This window comes from Schistocerca nitens, chromosome 2 (genome assembly GCF_023898315.1).
Source record: "Schistocerca nitens isolate TAMUIC-IGC-003100 chromosome 2, iqSchNite1.1, whole genome shotgun sequence".
Classification (NCBI taxonomy): Eukaryota; Metazoa; Arthropoda; class Insecta; order Orthoptera; family Acrididae; genus Schistocerca; species Schistocerca nitens.
In genome coordinates, this window is record NC_064615.1 from 1179969375 (window position 1) to 1179994450 (window position 25076).

A 25076-nucleotide genomic window follows, 5' to 3' on the forward strand; every position below is an offset into this window, starting at 1 on the left:
CTTCATAAGACGTTCATCAGCGAAATAATGACGTTGGGGGAAGTCACGGTCCCTCTGTGTCATTCGGAATGTTACGGTTGTTCTTCCCGTGATCCATTCGCGACTGACACCTCGGAAAGAGGCAACTCGAAGAGGTACGGTAAGCATCCTCGACCGCACACTGAAATGAGGCTTACTGCTGGGAGATCATTATAGCACCACCCACAAGCAGGCGCACTATAGTACCTTCCTTAACATGGACGTAGTGCTATTGGATAGCGATGACAAGGACATCAGGTTTTGGGTCCGAGGTTCTTCCTTGTGTGACGTCGTTGTTCTGTTCCGACCTGTCTGAAGAATCTTACTCGGCTCTGAATCCGAAACTGCGTCTAATCAGTCTGCAGCCAACGCAGCGCAGCTGCCGGTTTATATTTAGTCTCTAAGCGATATCTTTGGCCCTGTCAAGGTGAAAAAAGGCACCCACTAAATGGAAAAACTGTGGTAGGCATTCACTCTCTACTCATTTGATTGCTCTTAAGATTTAATTGCAATGATATAATTTACGATTCAATTATTAAGTATTATCCAAGAAAAACCAGTTTAGGTACCTTCAGTCAACGAATTTCCGACGTATTAAATCTAGTGACACATACCTGGCCTCTTGCGACTTGTGGCGTCGGTTCCTTCGTTTCTTGTGCTTTGATATCTCTGGTGCAGCAACATTCCTTATATCATCAATGACTTCCTCCATAAAGGTGGGTCCGGCTGTCCTGTTTTAGTAAAGTGTCTATGAGTTCACATTAAAACAGTCTGCATGCTGTGAGGATCATACGCTCACACCATTATCTGAGTTTTGTTCACTTACAGCAAAATAAGTATTTAGGTTTTTAATCTTGTTAATACAGAGCAGGTTATGAGAGCTAATATGTCGTAAAGTTAAGTGATCTCTATAATATTTGGACGTAGAACTCTGTTCTGTGAGCAGGGAACTTTAGCTGGCTTGTAGATTCCGTGCATACATTAGTTAGGCAAGAAGTTTGTATCGGTCTGTAAGTTGTTAAATATTATTTACTTGTTTTCAGTTATGAAGCTTATGTCATTTCCTTTTAGGATGTCCAAACCAAGTATGTATCTGACACCGTAATGTAATACTTCATCAGAAGACGCCCACATCGGCCAGAAAACTTCCGTCCTTCAGGTAACCTACGAATTCTTCAGTCGCTCTTGGTCTTGTTCCTACAAATAGCAAAACAAATTTGGTGCTCCAGAAACATTTTGTGTGGTATGAATATTTACCCTCACAATCTCTAAGGTGTCCCAGTAGATTGTTGGGAAATGACTCATAAATTATTTGTAAAATAATTTCTGAAAACTCGATATTTAATTTCGTGTTGACATAACTAATTATGTGTCACTATCGGTTAGAGTGGAAACAAAAGACATAGGCAATGTATAATTCAGATACCAAGTATGTAAATATGTATTTCATTATTAACTAGAAAGTAGTTCCACTTGTATATTTTAATATCTGACTTCGTACAAAACCATCTGTGATGGCGTTTCTGAAAAACAATGTCAGCTTCTTTCAAGATGTAATTACAGGTACTATTTAAATATCTGGGAAACAAGGTTACAATTTGTCGAGTTATACTCTACCTCGCAACACAGTTTTTCTGACAACACAGCGTATGAGCAACGTTAAGCGAAATAAAGGACAATTGTCACTCGTAGTTCAGCTGGTTTGAAACAATTCATTTTGTTGTGACTGACATCCGATGTAAGACTCACGTGGTTACAGAAACGGGAAGTATTTTCTTTCGTGTTCTAATGACACTTCTTTCATATTGACCAGTGTGGCCCGCAGTATTGTAGCTTTGATGATGTTTGTCTACAGTATCTCTAGATAAGCTTATAAGATCAACATTAACAGAAGTAAAAACATTGGGCAACGGAGTGTAGTAGAATTAAATCAGGCGACGCTGAGGGAATTAGATGAGGGAAATAAGACAGTAAAACCAGATTAACTTTATTGTATGGCCAAAAAAAAAAAAAAGTAACTGATATCAGAAGCAAATTGGGCGTAAAACGCAGACTAACAGTAGTAAGGAAAGAGTTTCTGAAAGAGAAATTTGGTAACATCGAATACAAATCCAAGTATTAGAAAGTCTTTTCAGTAGACCTATATGGAAACGAGACGTGTTGTATCCGTACAGACTAGAGGAGCTTATTAAATGTCAAGGACTGAAATGGGACTGATTCATAAAGTAACTAACGAAATGGTACAGTACAGTACTGCACTGCACTGTATTGGGAAGAAAAGGGCCTTATAGCACAAACTGACTAAAAGATAGATTCATAGTAAACTTCCTGAGGCATGAAGTCGGAGTGATAATGGAAGCAAATGTGTGGTTAGAGGAAGGTAAAAATGGAAGAGAGAGATCAAAGCTGTAGATTCAAGTGGAAATGGGGTGAAATAGTTAAGGATGGATGAAGCAACTTGAACAGGGTCGTGGAGAGCTGCATAAAAACCATTAAAGACTGAGAAGAACATGCAAATCACCAGTCAGATGTATGCACAAAAGACTATCGCTCTTCCCTGCTTATTTCACCCAGTAAATACAGAATACATCACAGCCAAGCGTAGAATAGAATGAAGTTTCTCAACAGCTGCTGCGGGGTGTTATGACTGTTACCCGTCGCTACTAAAGAATGTACCAATTCTTAGTGGCTAACAGATCAATGAATGGTGTCGGACATGCCCAAAAGAACAGACACCGCACGTACAGAAGTTATTTTGTGTCTTTACATAAAAGAACTGGACAGGAAATGCTGGGGAAGTATAGCCTGTCTGTAAAGCGAAACGCTAGCACAATTCGTGGTGGAAGAGATTGCGTTTCCCGGAAGAACGCTAATAATCAATTTAGCATCTAGCAGCTTAGAACTTACAATCTACCCATACGCTTTTCTTGTGTTTATATTGTTAGCAACACATGTCTGCATACAGTGTAGTGTTAACACGTCTTTGAGAAGTAAACATCTTGCCGGCAGAAGTCTCCTCGCACTGCTTCGCCAAAGATTCATAAGGAGAGCTGCAGAAGGGTCGGTATAACTTTGTTACCCTGCAGTTGCTTTTTGTGACGCAGTACGGTAGAGAGAATAGGGAACTGCCTCCTTGCGGTTCATTTTGCGGACCTATGAAGGAGGGAAGAGATGACTACAGTCAGGCGACCTACTTTCCACTCAGGCTTCTAACCGCCACCCCCGCCTTTCCACCCTGTTACACCCCCTGAAAACAAATTACACCTTACGACAGTTCTACAGCGTTACTTAAAAATACACATTTATTTTATACCGATAAAACACTAATTTTATTAATTATTTTTCCAACTCTTTCAAATGTGATAACTATTAGTCGTATGAAAAGTACTATATTTTTTGTAGAAAATTTAATGTACCGGGTGATCAAAAAGTCAGTATAAATATGAAAACTTAATAAACCACGGAATAATGTAGATAGAGAGATAAAAAATGACACACATGCTTGGAATGACACGGGGTTTTATTAGAACCAAAAAGAAACAAAGTTACAAAATGTCCGACAGATGGCGCTGGACAGCAAAACGTCAGTGACTGCTCATGAGAATCGTGTATAAAAGGAGCTGTAATGTGTGTGTGTGTGTGTGTGTGTGTGTGTGTGAGAGAGAGAGAGAGAGAGAGAGAGAGAGAGAGAGAGAGAGAGAGAGAACATCAGATGCGCCAGCAGTCGCAGTTTGTTGATGTTACCTGAAAAGGCGCTTTTGGTGAAGCTGTATTATCAGAATGGGGAATGTGCTAGTTCGGCGTTACGATCCTATCGCCATAGGGAGTGGATTCGAGCGGGTAAAGGGCCGTTGACAAATGCAGCTGTGGCGAGAATGATTTCGAAGTTCGAAGCCACGGGTTGTTTAGACGATAGAGCCAGTGGTAGCCGACCGAGCTCAAGGCGTAATGCTGCTGAGACAGTTCAGAAAGAAATGGAGACTGTAGTGGGTTCGTCTATGCACGGGGAAATCAGCGCTCGTGCAGTCGCACGTCGCACCGGCATTCCATACACTACTGTTTGGTTGGCACTTAGGCGTACCGTCCGATGCTATCCGTACAAAATCCATCGGCATCATGAACTGTTACCTGGCGATTTAGTGAAGCGGAGGGCATCTGCGGTGTGGGCGTTTCAAAAGATGGCGGAAGATGGTTGAGTAACGTGTTGTGGACCGACGACGCTCATTTCACGCTCCGAGGGTCTGTCAACGCCCACAACTGCAGAATTTGGGCTACCGAAAATCCTAGAACTGTCGTGGAAACTACATTGCACGGCGAGAAAGTCACGGAATGGGTTGGATTTACCACATCTACCGTTATCGGGCCTTTTTTCTTCGAGGAAATGCGTGATTCTGGTTTTGTAACTGCTACCGTGACGGGTGAAAGGTACGCCGATATGTTACAGAATCGCATCATCCCCAGCCTGGCTGATAAACACCTGCTGTGGAACATACGATGTTTATGCAGGATGGCGCTCCACCCCATCCATATTGCTAGACGCGTGAAAGATCTCTTGCGAGCGTCGTTTGGTGGTGATATTGTGCTCAGCCGCCACTTTTCGTCATGATTGGCCTCCCAAGTCCCCAGACCTCAGTGTGTGCGATTATTGGCTTTGGGGTTACCTGAAGTCTCAAGTGTATCGTGATCGACCGACATCTCTAGGGATGCTGAAAGACAACACCCGACGCCAATACCTGACCATAACTCCGGACATGCTTTACAGTGCTGTTCACAACATTATTCCTCGACTACAGCTACTGTTGAGGAATGATGGTGGACATATTAAGCATTTCCTGTGAAGAACATCATCTTTGCTTTGTCTTACTTTGTTATGCTAATTATTGCTATTCTGATCAGATGGAGCGCCATCTGTCGGACAATTTTTGAGCTTTTGTATTTTTCTGGTTCTAATAAAACCTCATGTCATACCAAGCACGCGTGTCAATTTGTACCTGTATCTATATTATTCCGTGATTTATTCAGTTTTCAAATTTATACTGAGTTTTTGATTACCTGGTATTTTAATTTTTTGTTCGGAAAAATTTTTGCTAGAAGCCGCGGTTTTCGAGTAAAACCTAAAAAAGTGCCCTTTTCACTTATCGCCGCCTCGGCAACCACACACACACACACACACACACACACACACACACACACACACACACACACACACACACACCGGTCGCGACTTTTAGTATCTTGTTCCTGACCCTTTCTCACCTCTGCCCCCACCCTCCCCCTCCCTTAACCCTGCCCTACCACTATAGAAAAACTGCGACTACATTTTTTCTCCCCTCAGATGAAACGTTCTAGTCTTCGTTGATTGGTCTAATACGATTTTGAGATTCGTTTTAGTGTAGCTGCACCACCATTTCCAGTAGTGCAAAAGTCAGACATGCGCGTTCTTGTGTAAGCGAACAGGGTGTTCTTTCTTCAGTTGTAAATTAAGCATAGCCTGTGATTACATGGGGTGCAATGTGTGCTAAGAGTTTCATAGGTCCATATTTTTTCGAAGACACAGAGTGGTTGCGATTACGTTAAACATACCTAGCCGTGCTACGTGACTAGTTTATATGTGTTTCTTTCTTCTCGACTGAATCTAGCTGCCACCAGACAGGGCAGCAGCACATTTTGCAGGAAGTGGACCGGAATTCCTTTCCGATGTGGCAGAAGGCCGCCAGTGTTGACGGCACCTCCCGCCGTCCTCCCCTGAGCCCCGTGGCTGTGCACCGTGGGAACGCAGTCAGAGAGGCGCCCACAGTCGTCACCACACAGCTGAGGGCTTCGAAACTGCCGTTCGGAACGCATTTCTTTCCACCACGCCAGCAGTCCTCCATCGAATTTCTCAACGTTTCTGTGTACGCACAGGTCGTCCGGAGTAACTGATATTTACCTGTCGTATTATCTACTCACCCTCCTCTGTACGAAATAGAAGGCGGCAAGGTTTTGGTTGTAATTATCAGTATAGTTATAGAGACATTCTGAACATTTTATGCAACTGGAGACTGCCAGCGAGAAAAACAACCAACGACAGTATCATGGAAAGACTGTTCGTTGACATCAAAATCGTAGCTACAGCACCTGAGTCCACTGTTTAAGCTTCATGGTTTCACCATATAGTTCAACTTGTCACTGCACATTGTTCGTCTGATGTCTATAAACTGAACAATATGGGAAAATAAGACGTTCACTGTGGTTTAGTCATGATTCTACAATATTAAGAATTGCCGTCATCATCGTTTCGGTGCAATAGTTTTTACTACATCAACACCACCCTGGCGACATCCACCGTTGGACAAAGTTTCCGCCAGAATTTTGCATGCCCTGCGTTTCTCACGTGTACTCGGGACAGCCCCGCCGCCTGCCATTGCAATCTCTTTATTGATCCCTCTACTTTTCTTGGTTATCTTCCCCGCCGACAGCTGTGGCCGAGTGGTTCTAGGCGCTTCAGTCTGGACCCTCGCGACCGCTACGGTCGCAGGTTCGAATCCTGCCTCGGGCACGGATGTGTGTGATGTCCTTAGGTTAGTTAGGTTTAAGTTGTTCTAAGTTCTAGAGGACTGATGACCTCAAACGTCAAGTCCCATAGTGCTCAGAGCTATTTGAACCATTTATCTTCCCCGGCATCCGAATACTGTGAGGTGGCAATACACGTGTCACGGCATGGGTAAGTGGATCGCCTTAACTAATTACATATCATTTGTTAAATAGATAATCATGTGTGTTTTATTATTATAAATATGCTATTGACTTTGTCTATCAAAAATGTTGCTATAGATAGCTGAAGTGTGAAGAATTCGCCGTTTCGTGGTGGACATATGTTGTCCCGCTAGGCAGAGGGCTGCAAACCAGAGAACAAGCAACGAGAGCGATCTGCCCATCAGAAACGTCACCCCACGGTGCAGACAATTAACTAATTGTTAAAACAAGTAGTGACGCTGTTCAACTGTTCCTTTTAATGATTCAGGGTGGCTTTCAAGTGGTCTAAACGGACAATACTGGTTTTACTGAGTAGCGGGTCAGATGTGGTACCAGTTTGGATGACTGGCAGAGAATTGCACCGAGGATAGCTGGTTGTAAGGTGCTAGTTTCTCGTCGAGGTACCAATCAGAGCAAGACTTTTCGGAAAATTTAGCCAAGGCCTTAACGAATAGTTTCATTAAACCAGGGTCCCGTGACGTATGGTGTATCGTGTAAAATTCGGTATCTTCTTTAGAGATGTTAAAAGCTGAGACATAACAAGATGGTTTGTGGTCTGGTGGAATTCAGCTACCGATTGTTGTTTTGAGGTCATTAGACGCATCATTGTCTAGCATTGATTTATTTAGGAATCGGCTCGACTCTGATTTGGTTCCGTGGACTGGTAATACTGCTCATTACACTAAGGTAGCCGAGTGGTTTTTGGTGTTGTTGATGGCAATATTGCTCAGAACACTATTGGTTATTGATTAGTTTCTGGTGATGCTGTTGAATGGTGAAGGAAGCTTTGAGTACGTTACGTCGACTCGAAGGCAAGCTTATCGTTTAGCAATATCCATCTAGTTGTAATTACGGAAAATGGCAATTGTAAGCTAGTTTTGAATTTACCCCAGCAGAGAACTATCTCAAGCCTCAATTGAATTGTAAAAGTTTGCAAGAGGAGGAACCATCGATTGAAGCATTAACAGCGTCATTTTTCTCTTAAAAGAAACAGGTGTCGAGAGGTCCAGTCTACGACTACATTAGTGGGTGTTTGATCAGATAGATCCCAACGCCTGAATATACTCAACATTGTTTTGAGGGGTTAAATAGAGATGAAAAGTGGTAGTGACACTAGCTATTTTATTTTCGAATAGGCTATATTAATATTTTGGGGGAGACGGTCCCTCTTGCAAAGCGTCTTATGTAATGGATAATACTGTTTAATAAAGTATAAAAGAGAAAAAATAAAACTTGTTTTTTTCCAATTTGTGATTCTTCCCTTATCTGGGGTTCAGTTTCACTGAAAAGGAAGTAAATCATAGTATGTCAAATATAAATAAAAAAATATTAATCAATCAAAGTAGTAAGTAAAATACCGTGCAATGCGTTAAGTGATCAGAGATTATAGCCAACTCTGATTAAAAGAAGTAACTCTCGTTTCAAACTTCTACCCAGAAACTTTACGTCATTTTGACGTCACGCGCAACATCGACGACCACATAATCGGCTGTCAACTTAGTGACAAGGAAGAATATGACGTATTACTCCTCGATTCACTCGCAGCAATTTAAGCTTTCCTCATGTTCCTGTCAAACCATTCACTTGGAAATCGCTGGATATTTATTTTGTCCTTCGTTCTCAAATCAGACGGAATGTAATTAACATCGTTTATTGCAGAACATACTTGTTTTACATTCATAAGAAGTTCCCAGAACGTGTCATCAACGCTAATATAAAACAAAAGTTATATGTGATAAGATGCGAACCCACAACTTTCGACTCCAGAAAGCATGACATCCATTACACAAACACTATCATGTGAATTTTGTCTTCTGTCTCGGTTACCGTGTTTTCTCTTTAAGGTTTATGACGTTGATGCGTTATTAAGTAATGTTTAATGATAGTGATGTGTTTGTGATAAATTTTTAATGCTCCCTTATCTTGAAATGGCATACTGCGAATTATAAAACAAGAGTGTACCATGCTTAATTTGTAAATTATTGACAGTAATAATGCATTAACCATCGATAAATAGTTATGTGATTTTGTTGTAGCAACAATTATAATAAATCATTCCAAGAACAATGTTTTTGCAAATCTCCAGTACGTGCACATGAAGTCTTGTGAAAAGCCCACAGCGAAAGCTAATGAAACTCGATAGCCGATAATGCGGTCGTCGATATTACGTGTGACGTCAAAATGACGTCACGTTTGTGGAAGTTGTGAAATTGTGAAACTAGCTCCAAGGATATAAGCTTCAGCGGAAACAGTAGTAGTAGTAGTAGTAGTAGTAGTAATATCTTGAACGGTGTAAACGTATAAACTATACAAAGGTAAAGAAATGTTCTCGTGCAATTCGCTAAGCTAAAGAAGATAGTTGGACTATGACTCTGTTATTGACATATCTTTTTCCAAATGGTTCAAATGGCTCTGAGCACTATGGGACTTAACGTCTGAGGTCATCAGTCCCCTAGAACTTAGAACTACTTAAACCTAACTAACCTAAGGACATCACACACATCCATGCCCGAGGCAGGATTCGAACCTGCGACCGTAGCGGTCGCGCGGTTCCAGACTGAAGCGCCTAGAACCGCTCGGCCAACGCGGCCTATCTTTTTCCAGCTCGTCAGTAATTTCAAAGCAGTAGGCAATGAAGCCTATTCAATAGTAACGCAAAGTGAATAATACGCGGTAAATGGTAAATGAAAGGTTGAAAGAATAAAACTTTCTCTTTTGAGCATCAGTAATAATTTAAAGAGAAGCTAGCTCGTAATGTATCTATGCGTTCTGTCTTCCTGCTTACTGAATGAGAGATACAGTCTTCGTTTAATATTATCGGCAGCTAGAAAGTTTTTGTAGCCGAATATTCATGGGCGATTTGCAGAAAGTCAGAAATTTAATTTACTATTTATAGCCATAATATTCACAAAATACGAAGATCGCTCTGAAAATGGATCACCGACAGATTATTAGTAGGTCTACCATACACAGTGCTGAACTTACGTGACGTGGCGTTGGTAACCAGGTATTTTAGTGTGATACTGCACTGATCAGAAACAATATCAAAGATCAATATAGCCTTTACTAAGTTATTCGCTATTGTTTGGACTGCAAAATCGTGGACTGTGTTGTTTACAAAGAATGGTGTGGTTAACTATATTCATGTTGAAGCGGCAGTTGTTCGGAAGATACCGAGTCTTATTGTAATCTTCCTATTTCAACTTAATAGCGGATTTCCTTTACAACTTAAAGTGGATAAGTACCGAATATTATTGGAGTAGCCGTTATTCGTACGGACGATCTGTATAGTTAATCATGCAGCATTTCTGGGTGCCACAAGCCCTTACTTGTCCCTAGGTCTAACTATATAGTTATTCTATATGTTGGAACAAGCCTATATGCACTCGTTATTTGATCTCACAAATTTATTTATACGTAGCAGTTCTGTTGCTAGACTAACATAACAGACACGCCAAATTTCTCAAAACAAGCATTCGAGACAGATAGTGAAGCGTTTAGGATTGCTGATACGAGTTATCGAACTGACTATAACAGAAATAAAATATATGTACTGAGACGAAGGACATCTTTTCTTATACTTACAATATCCATTGCTAGCTTAGCAAACCTCTGTTTCCTAATGGTTTCCTCATCGAAAGTTAACGTCTCGCTGCTACGAGTCCAAACACACACCGACCGAAAACTTTCAGTTTCAGACCTGCTGTTAGTTTCTTCAAGAAATTATTTAATTAACAGTAAAATGACACGCCATTTTGCTCTTTTTTGTATTGCATTTGTTGTGTATCCAGTCTCAGTAGTCAGAAAACGTCATTAGTAACGAATTTTATCAGCGTGCGTTTCATTGATATAGAAAATCTTCAAATAAAAAAGTAGCTTCTAAAACAACTTTTAATACATGACGAAATGCAAATTCAATGCAAAGCACTATTTCTTAGAATTCAGGAAGATAACACAGGAGAATGACTTTGATAACACAAAAATGGCAACATTTTGCCCGATGGTTTGGGGTGAGTATCCATTGCTACCGTAAGAAGAAAACTGATTCAGTTTTGCATATCTAGATGGATTATCGACATCGGTAACAAAAGGGAGGTACCTAACTAAGTATGAGCATTTCTCGCGGCATGCATTGGCAGATATTAAACCGAATATACACTGACGCAAAAAAATCGCAAAACGAAGGAGGAGTTGTGCGATATAAACGAGAGTTGGTAGGCGTGTTTCTACATCTGAAAGATGATGCCTGTTCTTATTCCACGCCAGTCGCATAAGAGGTTTGCTTTAAACACTCTTAACGATCGTGAGCGTTGGTTATCTTTGAGATTGGACGTGCTGAGCTGATGTTAATCTAGAGTGGCTTTAAGGCGACAGAGAGGCCGTTACCAACACCTGGCTAAGTTTGAACGAGGTCCTGTAATAGGGCTACGACAAGCTGGATGTTACTTCTGCGATATTGTAGGAAGACTTGACAGGAATGTAGCCACCGTACATGACTGCTGGCAGAGGTGGTGACGGTCGCGAAAACTGGTCCTGTTCGGTGCCAGTGATGGCCGTCTATTGGTTACAAGCAGACCAATTGAGGGCATGCAATCAACCCGTCTGCGTGCTAAATGGTTCAAATGGCTCAGAGCACTATGGGACTTAGACTGAAGCGCCTAGAACCGCTCGGCCACAGCAGTCGGCTCTGCGTGCTAGATACACTGGTCCTAAACCTGTTATGATCTGGGGAGCGATATCGTATGACAGCAGGAACACACTCGTGGTTATCCCATGCACCCTAACTCCAAATTTGTACGTCAGTCTGGTGATTCGGCTTGTTGTGCTACCATTCATAAACAGCATTCGAGGAGGTATTTCCCAACAGGATAAAGCTCGCTCACATACGGCTCTTGTAACATAACATTCTCTACAAAGTGTGGACATGTTTCTCTGGCCTTCTTCGATCACCATATACTCTTATCTCTGCAACCGTGCACGTGTGGGATCGTCATAAGGACGACGACGACGACTCTAGCGTCCTCCATAACCAGCATTAACGGCCCCTGTATTGACCGACGAAGTGCAACAAGGAGGGAACAAACTGACAGCCAGCACCTGTACAACACAATGCACGCACGTCTGCATGCTTGTATACCACAAACCGCTCATTAATATACCTGCATTTCTCATTTGTAATGGCTTATCTCGCGCGCACATTAACCTTTGATCTTTCAATGTTAATCACTCAAATATGTTACCTAGGCAAATGTATTTCCCAAATTTCAGCACTCTACATTAATTATGCGATTTTTTCGTCAGTGTAAACGAAAGATGATTAGTAATAAGCAGTTGCACCAGTCTGACTGTTTCAGTGAAAAACTTGCAAAAACAAACAAATTTCAGTTATTCGAACGTGACCATTATAACTCAGGAAAGTTAACTGAGGCCTTTTATCATAACACGGCTGGGTTTATGCCCAAGTAACATGGGTAGGTAGGCATAAATAGCGCTCACTCCAGTATTGTGAAACGCTACACGTTTATATGCCAGCGCCGTTCACAGCGCAACAATTAAACATTCCGTGAGAATACTGTTCGCATACTAACATTCATTCACAATGTAATGTATATGAATCCATGTTTAGCCTAAATAAACCAGTGTCCGCATTAAATCTGATGCTCCACGCTTTTAGTAAAAATTTAATTTAGTTTGCCTCTATTTAAAGGATGTCGTCCTATTCGACACATAACGCGTTCATTCTGGCAAATTTTAAATCCAAATCCCACGTACAGAACAAATTTTGAAAGACTTTGCTTGCTAGCACTGAAGTCCAGCTCTGCTTAACAAAAGCCGTGAAGTTTTCGCAAAATACGTTTCTCCTTGCACCGTAGATAACATCATCGCAACTGCTGCGTAATAACACATTTACCACATCATAAATGGGAAATGCTTTATGTGCAATTTGGTTCCTGAAATCTACTTCTCTGAACATGGTTCCCCCCCGTTCGGATCAGCTGACTACTGACTTACTCCAAAATTTTGTTCACACGTTCCCTCAACGTCTCCGTCAGCACGGTCATACTTTTCTCCTTCTCATCATCAGTAGATTTAATTAAATTAACAACAGGCCGCAGTGACTACCCACAGAGGAATTTTTCGTTATCACTTCCCACGAACGCACTACAAGGTGAGGCGCTCTACTTTTGACTAGACCGTGAATGTACCTAGTCACGAGATCAGCTAGCCGGCCGGAGTGGCCGTGCGATTCTGAGCGCTACAGTCTGGAACCGAGCGACCGCTACGGTCGCAGGTTCGAATCCTGCCTCGGGCATGGATGTGTGTGATGTCCTTAGGTTAGTTAGGTTTAAGTAGTTCTAATTTCTAGGTAGCATGGAGAGCTGCATCAAACCAGTCTCAGGACTGAAGACGACCACAACAACAACAACAACAATTTCTAGGTGACTTATTACCTCAGAAGTTAGGTCGCATAGTGCTCAGAGCCATTTGAACTTTTTTTTTATATCAGCTAGTTCCTGCTGCAGCCGTGTCTACGATTAGTTTTTTAGGGCAATAAGCACTAAACTTTGTTACGAGTATTGGCCAATACCTGTGTTCCTTTAGAGTGTTATGGTTTCGCACTTTGGAAACCACTATGCTATTGTAGTGTGAGTGTTCAATCATTTGCACTCGGCGGTTGGAACTGTGTGCACGCTATAGAAGTTTCGAGATAACGCAAATTGTGGCGCCTACTTTATGACGACTCAATCCGTGGGAATGCGAAGCGGAATGCTTATCGCGTTATGACGTTTTGCGACAGTGAACAGCTGCTTCCAGAATTAGAAAAGCAACTAGGATTGGCAAAACGCATTCTGTCAGTAGCGAAAAGAGTCACTGTGTCATCGTCACTCATTCTGTATTTTCATGTAGCGCACTACTATCTCTTGTGCCTAGTAACGCCCTCTCTTCTATGACCGTTTTTAACAAATTAAATTTATGTATCCTGCATATGCGACAGATAGGTGACTGCTACAAGGCCCTCGAGAATAATCTTGCAAATCGTCTTGCCGTGCAGCTGCGTAGGCAATCGATAGTTTTGAGTAGGGATGACTGAAAACCGCTAACTTTTTAATTGAGAGAAATTAAGGATATCACAAGCTATCGCCATTGTCTGTCCGCAATTTGCCCACTTCGCCTGGTATCCTTGATCACCAATACCACTGCCTCGTTTCTCTGTTACGTTTTCACTGTGCTGATTTTTCAGCAGCACTCCCATACAAAGCTGCACCATTTTCGCGCTGGACATACAGTTAGAGTGGTTCATTTACATCCTCCGAAAAGGTATGCAATGCAAAAACAAAAACTGCAATAAAATACTAAATTCCGAAGCACACACCTTTCCCAAGCGAACTCCTTGCTTATTGTTATCCCCGCCACCGTTGCAGATGGAGGAAATGCGTAAGAAATTCGCCGAGTGCTTTTGGGACGATATCAGCTTCATATGTAAGACCGTTTTTTTTTTTTCCACAGCGCTAATGTCACGGCGAATGTATATAGTTGATGGCTATCCGATTACTCGCGTTACAGCACCTTTCACACCGCAGGGTGTATTAAAGTGAAGTTACTGATCTGTGCCGGTAACAGAGTAGAATGCCTTCAGTATATCTACACGTTTTGACTTTTCTCTCCAGTACTGGGTGTAAATATCATAGACTGCAGTATTACAGCACACATTTTAAAACACACAAAGAATACATAGCAACACGAAACATAGCCCTTGAAAAGTCTGCTAAGGTACCGTATAGAGCCAAAGTCTCTTCGAATAGTATATGTGGTACTTATCACTTTCCATAAAACTGACGAGGCTTGTTTCTTTACTACTTTGAGAGTACTATATTTACGCATATAGACTCGATGTGATCGAGTACTTGTTTGTAATGAGGTCTGAAGAGGGTTATCAAAGACCAAAATTAAAGCCAAGAAGTAAAATATTGTCCGTTCAAATCGCTCTGAGCACTATGGGACTTAACTGCTGAGGTCATCAGTTCCCTAGAATTTAGAACTACTTAAACCTAACTAACCTAAGGACATCACACACGTCCATTCCCGAGGCAGGATTCGTACCTGCGACCGTAGCGGTCCCGCGGTTCCGGACTGTAGCGCCTACAACCGCCCGGCCACCGCGGCCGGCTATTGTCCGTCACTGGAACACAATAAGCCGTTCCTGGATCACTGCGGATTTTGCTGCGACTATGTCGCAACTAGTGACAAAACTAAAATATAGTTTCCACGTTGCGCCATGGACGACATCTTTGCTGATGATACACAAGCTGTGATTGTACAGGGTTGGAAACGAAGTCCGTCATCCTCCTCCGGAAGCAATCATCCCGTCATTCGCCTCAATAAATTCAGGGAAGCCACGACTACCACTGTTCTGAATGGGGGAGGGGGAGAGTGAATGAGTGGGGGAAACCACAGCGGATCCAGTGCCTGAACCACTTGGTTAGGTCTGAGGGTCACACTGCAGCAGCACGGCGCGCTGCAAATCACGCTGTAACCACATGGCTCTGGTGAACACTCTTACGCAATGGTTATATTCTCCTCGCTACAATAAAAAGACAACAGATTTACCTATTATGAGAAAGTGTCACCTTACATCGGAAGACTAGTCTTCTAGACTTAACAAGACGATAAGATGCGCTTTCTACAAAAATAAGCAACAAGTACCATTTCTACTCCTCCACCAAAACACACCCCTCCCACGCAATGGCAAACAACCAAGGAATTAGATTCCCTTGTAAACATACAAACACGATACTGAAACTCCTCCTGTAGGGTTCAGATTAGAGTTATGTACCCTGGTACAAAGAAACTGAAAATCACATCTAAAAAAGCAAGCTACTGGTACATGAAACATTAAAAACAAACCACATTCTCCACCCTTTCTACAATCTAGTGAACGTATAGATTGAAGGATTCAACTTCATGACAACAAGCGCTGTTCGTTGAAAAGTACTAATGTACTGTGAACACGTGTCAGTAAAAATGGTTCAAATGGCTCTGAGCACTATGGGGCTCAACTGCTGTGGTCATCAGTCCCCTAGAACTTAGAACTACTTAAACCTAACTAACCTAAGGACAGCACACAACACCCAGCCATCACGAGGCAGAGAAAATCCCTGACCCCGCCGGGACGTGTCAGTATTTACAAATACAGGCAACTATTTCCTTTGTAATCAAGCAAATATTAAGCCACTAATAGGTGACAAACAGCAGTTATTTTGTACAACTAAGGAATTAGCGGCAGCTTTTTCTTCTTTCAAAATAGTAACTTCCTTTCAAATTCTATTAATGTTAGTTGGCGTAAGCACGAGTAGCATTAAACACGATCGCGATAGTTTATTGTTAACGAAGCACAAAGAGTTTCTAGTATTTACTTGTCCTTTATTAATTCATACATTTACCCTTTCCACATCCCAGAAGGTACTCTTCCTTGATAGGACCTGCGAAACATTAGCGAACGAACGAACGAACGAACGAATGAATGAATGAATGAATGAATTAGGCCAGCTAGTTTTACCGCACGCCGTATGTAAATAGGAGAGATTTGGAATGTACGTTTAAGTTATTCCTGAGCTACGATACGAACTTATGATTGTAAGTAACTCACAATTCACACTTTCGATCCTTTCACATTTACTTCCCATAATATTTCTGAAATAGTTATGTCATCTGACCAAAAAAATCACGTTTTGTGCTACGCTCCATCCCCTAGATAATTCGAAAATATATGATAGCCCTTTTACGAACTATGCCCACCTCACTAGTTGACGCGAAAATAAGAACTGTTGACGGAATATACGACAAAACGATTGCCTTCCAAACATAGGAACGTTCAAAAGCTATACGCGTTGTCTTCCAGTTTTACGAGCTCAGAATTTTCTAAGCCACTTGAATTCACCGTCATTGCCGACTGAACGGGCACCAGAAATGTGTCAGCCGAGGCAAGGCGTACAACCGCGTGTTGTTTACCGAGCGCCGGCTCTTGTAAACTTGGGGCAACGCTGTTGCTCTTACCTTCACAGTGACGGCTATGCTCCGAGCTCGTATTCGTAATCCCTCGCCGCTCGTCACAAATGACGCTTTGTGCATATAAGTAAACTATCTGAAATACGTCTGCACCACAAACACATTGAAGACATACACGAGACAGCAACGATGATGGATGAGGAACTTCTACCGACAAATCGATTACCGCGTTCAAAATGTAGCCAGCACTCCTTTCGATTACTGTCGATTCTGTAGTCGTAGCTGTTGATCTTATAGGCAGCACATTGCCGTAAATTCTATAGACGAACGCAGATCACTGGTTTCTTAAGTCATTAACATTTCGCAAAGAGGAAAATGTGTGAAGAACCATCTTTTCAAAAGTGATGTTGATTGAAATATGGCTGACATATATGTCGAAAGAAAACAAATGCTCGTTCTTCTCATTTACTTGACGTATTAAACGGAAGATAGATTCACACAAGTAGAAAGCCATACAAAATTAGGAGTAAATGAACACTTTCGCGATACATGTAGGCAAAAGAATGGACTCATCAATAGGGCTGCTACTGTAGGAAAATTTACTTTTTTTTGGTTGAGTCATCGGTCTTGTGACTGGTTTGATGCGGCCCACCACGAATTCCTCTCCTGTGCCGACCTCTTCATCTCAGAGTACCACTTGCTCCCTTCGTCCTCAGTTATTTGCTGCATATAATCAAATCTCTGTCTTCCTCTACAGGTCTTACCCTCTACAGCTCCCTCTAATACCAGGGAAGTCTTCCCTGATGTCTTAACAGATGTCCTATCATCCTGTTCTTTCTCCTTCTCAATGTTTTCCACTTATTCATTTCCTCTCCGACTCTGCACACAACCTCCTCATTCCTTACCTTATCAGTCCACCTAATTTTCAACATTCGTCTATAGCACCACATCGCAAATGTTTCGATTCTCTTCTCTTCCAGTTTTCCCACAGTCCATGTTTCACTACCATACAGTGTTGTGCTCCAATCGTACATTCTCAGAAATTTCTTCCTCGAATTAAGGCCTATGTTGGGTACTAGTAGACTTCTCTTGGTCAGGAATGCCCTTTCTGCCAGCACTAGTCTGATGTTCTCCTTGCTCCGTCCGTCACTGGAATTTCTTAACTTCATCTACTTAATAAGTTGCTAGCTGTTCTCATTTCTGCTATTTCTCATTACTCTCGTCTTTCTTCGATTTACTCTCAATTCATATTCTCTACTTATTAGACTGTTCATTCCAGTCAGGAGATCTTGTAATCCTTCTTCACTTTCACTCGAGATTGCAATGTCATTAGCGAATCGTATCCCTTTCTTACACCCTTTTTAATCCGAGCGCTTCATTCTTGATCGTCCACTCTTATGATTCCCTCTTGGCTCTTGTACATGCTATAGGAGGGTTATTCAATAATTAAAAAGACAAATTGGTCTTAGGAAAAAACTGTTAGCAGGGCAAGTTTGGTACTTTTATGGCTTTAAGTTGGCATCACTGGGATGAGCCCTGATCAGGTGATATGTCAACATCGTTTTGTTTATAACCTCAAAAATACATTTCAAGATGGCGAGGCCGCTCGAAAGTCCACATCTGTTGAACAACGTTCTGTTATACGTTTTTTCTTGCTGAAGGCGAGAAACCAGTGAAAATACAGGGTGCAACGAAATTCGTGCACTCGGGCTTCGCAGCGCGACACATCGCATGCCAGCGATAAAAAATGTTTCTCTCAAAATTTCGTCTGGCGAGTACATCCAGCAGAAAAAGGACGTTAAAGAGTAAAAATGTGCCAACGCTGTAACAACATGTACGGTGGCTACCTCTGCCAGCACATATTGGTTCTATTGAGCAGTTAGTGCAATGTATAAAGTTTTGGGTTAGCGTGCAGGAGGTGGAGGGCTCGATCCTGGGTTGAGCCATGCATTTTTTATTTGGTAAATGTAGTCCAGGTGGTACGGTATCTGGTATCTTAATCATCAACAGCGATTGCAGTGGGTCTTCTAGAAAACATTTGGACTTACGTAATACAATCGTAGAAATGGAAGACTCTTCATCTTTGGAAGAAGCCCTTTCCACATCGTGGGCGTGAATGTATTCGCACCACTTCACCTACTAGATGTGAAACCTGTTTTCTTTGTACCTTCCTCCAGTGGTCCCATAGATTAGTACCAACTATTGTTCTTGCCTTTTTCAGGTCCATTACATTTCGTTAGGGCCTTACATTACCAGTAGGACTAACAACGTCCTTTGCGAATAATATCCAAACTCGGTTACTATTTGTATGTGTTATCACCATGGTCCCACTAATTCTGCATTTGAACACTGAGTGTGGTAACTGCATCCTGTTTAGTACGTATCTCAATGCATTATTATTATTATTATTATTATTATTCTATCGATAGGATTGTGGAAACATCCCGTTTCGGTTTTACAAAGAGTACTCCGCGGCATTGGCCCCTTATTTAGCATGCACTATCGTGAACCTCTCACCCAGCGCAAAATTCAAAATGATTGGAAAAAAGTACAAGTGACTCCTGTATATAAGAAGACTAAAAGAAAGGACCCACAAAATTACAGACCGATACCCTTAACATCGGTTTGCTGTAGAATTCTTGATCATAATAGCAGTTCGAATATAATAAATTTGCTTAAGACGAAAAGCCTCTGTCCACAAATCTACAGCTACGTCTCATCATATTCCGCAAGCCACCTGATTGTGTGTGGCGGAGGGTACTTTCGGTACGACTATCTGATCCATCCAACCCCGTTCCATTCGCCAATAGTGCGCGTGAAGAATGACTGTCGGGAAACCGAATCAGTACAGATTTACAAAGTGTGCCTCGCGCGCAACTACGCTCGCCCTTTTCTCGCATGATATATTGCAAACTATGGATGAAGGGCAACGGGTAGACTTCGTATTGCTAAATTTCCGGAAAGCGTTTGGCACGGTGCCCCACTGCAGACTGTTAACGAAGGTAAGATCATACGAAATAGGTTCGCAGATATCTTAGAAACACGAAGACGTCTTAAGTTATAGGACCCAGTACGTTGTCCCCGACGGCAGGTGTTCATCAGGAACCATGGTGCCGTCAGGAGTATCTCAGGGAAGTGTAATAGGACATACTATTCTATACATACATGAATCATCTGGCGGACAGGGTGAGCAGCAGTCTGCGGTTGTTTGCTGATGATACTATAGTGTACGGCAAAGTGTTGTCGTTACGTAACTGTATGAGGATAAAAGATAACTTAGGGAAAATTTCTAGTTGGTGTGATGAATGGCAGCTACCTCTAAACGTAAAAAAAAAAAGTTAATACAGATGAGTAGGAAAGACAATCCATTAATTTTCGAATAGAGAAATACTAATGAGCCGCTTGACATAGTCACATCGATTGAATATCTAAACATAGCTTTGCAAAGCGATAAGAGATGGAACGAGCATGTAAGTGTTGTAGCAGTGAAGGCGAATAGCCGACTGCGGTTTGTTATGAGAATTTTAGGACAATGTCGTTCATTTGCAAAAGATACGGCGCATAGAACACCAGTACTACCCACTCTTGAGTACTGTTCGAGTGTTTGCGATACCCACCAGGTCGGATTAAACGAAAACATCTAAGCAATTCAGAGGCAGGCTGCTAAATTTGTTACCAGGAGGTTTGATCAACACACATGTATTACGGAGATGCTTCAGGAACTGAAATGGGAATCCCTGGAGGGAAGGTGACATTCTTTTCTAGGAACACTACTGAGTATTTGAAGCTGACTGCAGAACGATTCTATTGCTGCTAAAGTACATTTCGCGTAAGGACCACGAAGATAGGTTAAGAGAAATTAGAGTTCTTGCGGACACATATAGACATTCGTTTTTCCCTCGACCTGTACCCGAATGGAACAGGAATAGGAATGACAAGTAGTAGGACAAGGAACCCTCTGCCACACATGTAGACGTAGATGTAGATGTAGAGAGCTGTGACGTTATCTGTAATGTTACCTGTGATATTAAATAGTTCACTACAGGTTGTTGTGACGCAAGGCATCGATCACTTCATTTGTAGTTTCCAGAGACGAAACATATCGGACAGTTAATTTACAGTTTTCGAGACCCAGTTATCGTCTTTTCCATATATAATTGCTGTTCTCTCAGTCCTAGACAGTTTTGTCACAACGTAAATTTTTTATATAGGGTCTTGTGCTTTCCTTCGTTAAGTCCTGAAGAGCAGTTTGTCAAATATTAACATTCGTGTTTCTCTGACATAAAATTAGTAAATCACATAGACATAATATCCATGATGAAACTACAGGTCAATTTAACACCTCACAAAAATTATGTAAGCACTATTTTCTGAAAGAATATTTGTAAAATATATTTTGTAAACACCAAAATACTCTATAAAATAAAAAATTTTATCATTTATTAAATCCGTTAACTGTATCTCTTATCTCTGCTTTAGCGCCATGCTTTCCTTTGTTAAGTTCTGAAGAGCAGTTTGTCAAATTTTAACATTCGTTTTTCTCTGACATAAAATTAGTAAATCACATAGACATACTATCCATGATGAAACTACAGGTCAGTTTAACGCCTCACAAAAATTATGTAAGCACTAATTTCTCAAAGAATATTTGTAAAATATATTTTGTGAACACCAAAATACTCTATAAAATATAAAATTTTATCATTTATTAAATCAGTCAACTGTATCTCTTATCTCTGCTTTAGCGCCATCTCCGACCGACATATGTTTCGAAACTAAGGAGTTCGTTGAGAGAGCTCATGAAGAACAGATGTAACTTATGTGAAACACGGAGAATGGTCACCAGTAGACTGTATCATGCGTATGGTATCCAACACTTTAGAATTAAGGAAATATAAAAAGGCAGTCGAAGAAAGTTATTTTTCCAGTACTATTCATCTCATTTAGAGAAACAGACTAAGGGGAAGACTATAATGGGATACATACAATAATGACTGTTCTAAACGTATACAGAGGTTAATTAGTGTCATTTTAGTTAACATTACAGTTGTACAATTTTTTATATAATTTACTTAATATCTGGGCAAGTTTCTCATACTTCATTATTTTTACTTACTTGTCGTAAAATCAATAACTCACGCATCCAGAGAGAGGTAACAAGTGATCACAGTTTAAAAAAGTTGTGCTAAATTTGGAAAGGTCAGGAAGTAACACAACAATCACTAGCTAAGAGAATTAGAAAGTTTTGAAACATAATCATGAAGCTTCGGTGTACTATGTATATTTCTCCACCCTTAGCATAGCCAGGAGAAAATTTTGACGACAAAGCTCTTGAATAATCTGAATCAGTTCAAAGAGCAATAGATAAATTGGCGTCACTAAAGAAGCAAGTCGCTATACAACAACTGACACAGTGAAGACGTTGGTACTTAGAGTTTAGAAGACAGCCGGCCGGGGTGGCCGAGCGGTTCTAGGCGCTACAGTCTGGAACCACGCGACCGCTACGGTCGCAGGTTCGAATCCTGCCTCGGGCATGGATGTGTGTGATGTCCTTAGGTTAGTTAGGTTTAAGTAGTTTTAAGTTCTAGGGGACTGATGACCTCAGAAGTTAAGTCACATAGTGCTCAGAGCCATTTGAACCATTTTTTTTAGTTTAGAAGACAAGCTCAGAAGACGGAAAGAATATGCAAAAAAATCCGTTCAGACATAACATTGGGGCAGGTGATTAATAAAGAGATATTAACGTGAACCAAGGTGTTACAGACGGGCTATCTGAGTGAGATTTGTTATGAAATTACTGCTGAGAAAATTATATCTTGCACTGTTATATTTATACGACAAATACAGGGCCGAATGTTGTTGAGCTGATAGGAATCTGCTAAAGTTCTCCTTCAAGGTAATCCTCCAGATGATGATAATGATGGCACTGAATACCAGAAACAAATTAGACAAGAGATCGAAGAGCTTTATGCCAATACAGCAGCCACATATTTATACAAGAATATAGAAACGGCCGGATGACATACCGGAAGATATGGCAAAATCACTAAGCTCTTACAATATCCCTTACATGGTCAAACTAACAGATGAATGCGTGAATAAACTGTGAAGCTGTCGAAGTAAAAATTCCCAAGGCTTACAGCCATATTTGCCTAATAAATGTACCGAGAAAGACCCTGTAAAAGGAATCAAATAAGAGATTAAAAAGTCACTGAATGATCAGAACTGACTTGCAGTGAAGTGTGAATAAATAATGCAACATTATATTTCGAGTTAACGAGACCTGCAATTAATTATACTCTAACAAGAATATTGGCTTTTGATTATGTACTATTGATGTGTTCAATATGTCAAATATAATGGTAAAATGATCCGTGGATAAATTTGGGTTATGTAATTAAAGGTATATCTCTGAGGTTTTCAGGGAGTTTAAGAATGCCACGAACAATGTATTTCGTAATAAATCGTCGATTGTGAACTATATTTGTGTATTTTTAAATTTTGGCAGCATTATGTTGTTCTGAAAATCGTCTCCCTTAATTACAATGCAGATACATGACTGGCGAATATTTTCCACCTACTACCGCTCTCTTACCAGTTTTTCGAAGGAAGTTATAGCTTTACAACACAGTGCTTCATACTTATCACTTTATTTATTTTGCAACTTTGATGTCATTTTTTCTTAATATAAATGTATTTATACTGTTATTTTCTTAGTAGCGATCATTGATTGAAGAACTTTACTGTATATTTGTAATAAACTATCCAGAAATAATAATTTAAAATACTGTAGTAGAAAATATACCAGTCAGGGACGGTGCAGTATGTAACATCCAAAGACATTGTTAAGAGTGTGGCACTAACATCGTTGAGGCAGGAGAGCGCGCAGACGGGCAAAAATTGGCAAGCAAACAATGGTCGTTGATGGAATCAAAGTGACTGAGCTAGAATGCGTAATGAAATGCATTCTCGGTGTGGTGTGTGCGAGTAGCAAGGTATTATAAATATGTAATGAGCGAGCATATACCCGGGTCACAATACATGGTTTAATCATGAAGAGTTGGCAGTAATTTCCAAGAACGCTTGTCAGCGATATATATCAAACACGTGACTGTCATGGAGCAACATATCATTTTGTTTTTTACAGCAATGACACACAGTCTGTGGCAAAGAATCTCGCTTCGAGTTTCCATTACACTTGTATTGTAGCAAATGTCGGAAAAGAAAGAGTATAAGGAAATTCTAAACGAAAAAACAGCAAAGCATCAGTTTAGTTTCCTGCTGAATTAAAGATTATATACTGGAAAACGCAGCTTCAGAAACTGGACTTTCGATTAATACTGTGTTTGACTATTACGGTTTCTATTGAAAAGTGTTGTTGTTGTTGTTGTGGTCTTCAGTCCTGAGACTGGTTTGATGCAGCTCTCCATGCTACTCTATCCTGTGCAAGCTTCTTCATCTCCCAGTACCTACTGCAACCTACATCCTTTTGAATCTGCTTAGTGTATGCATCTCTTGGTCTCCCCCTACGATTTTTACCCTCCACGCTGCCCTCCAATACTAAATTGGTGATCCCTTGATGCCTCAGAACATGTCCTACCAACCGATCCCTTCTTCTGGTCAAGTTGTGCCACAAACTCCTCTTCTCCCCAATCCTGTTCAGTACCTCCTCATTAGTTATGTGATCTACCCATCTAATCTTCAGCATTCTTCTGTAGCACCACATTTCGAAAGCTTCTATTCTCTTCTTGTCCAAACTATTTATCGTCCATGTTTCACTTCCATACATGGCTACACTCCATACAAATACTTTCAGAAAAGACTTCCTGACACTTAAATCTATACTCGATGTTAACAAATTTCTCTTCTTCAGAAACGCTTTCCTTGCCATTGCCAGTCTACATTTTATATCCTCTCTACTTCGACCATCATCAGTTATTTTGCTCCCCAAATAGCAAAACTCCTTTACTACTTTAAGTGTCTCATTTCCTAATCTAATACCCTCAACATCACCCGACTTAATTCGACTACATTCCATTATCCTCGTTTTGCTTTTGTTGATGTTCATCTTATATCCTCCCTTCAAGACACCATCCATTCCATTCAACTGCTCTTCCAAGTCCTTTGCTGTCTCTGACAGAATTACAATGTCATCGGCGAACCTCAAAGTTTTTATTTCTTCTCCATGGATTTTAATACCTACTCCGAATTTTTCTTTTGTTTCCTTTACTGCTTGCTCAATATACAGATTGAATAACATCGGGGAGAGGCTACAACCCTGTCTTACTCCTTTCCCAACCACTGCTTCCCTTTCA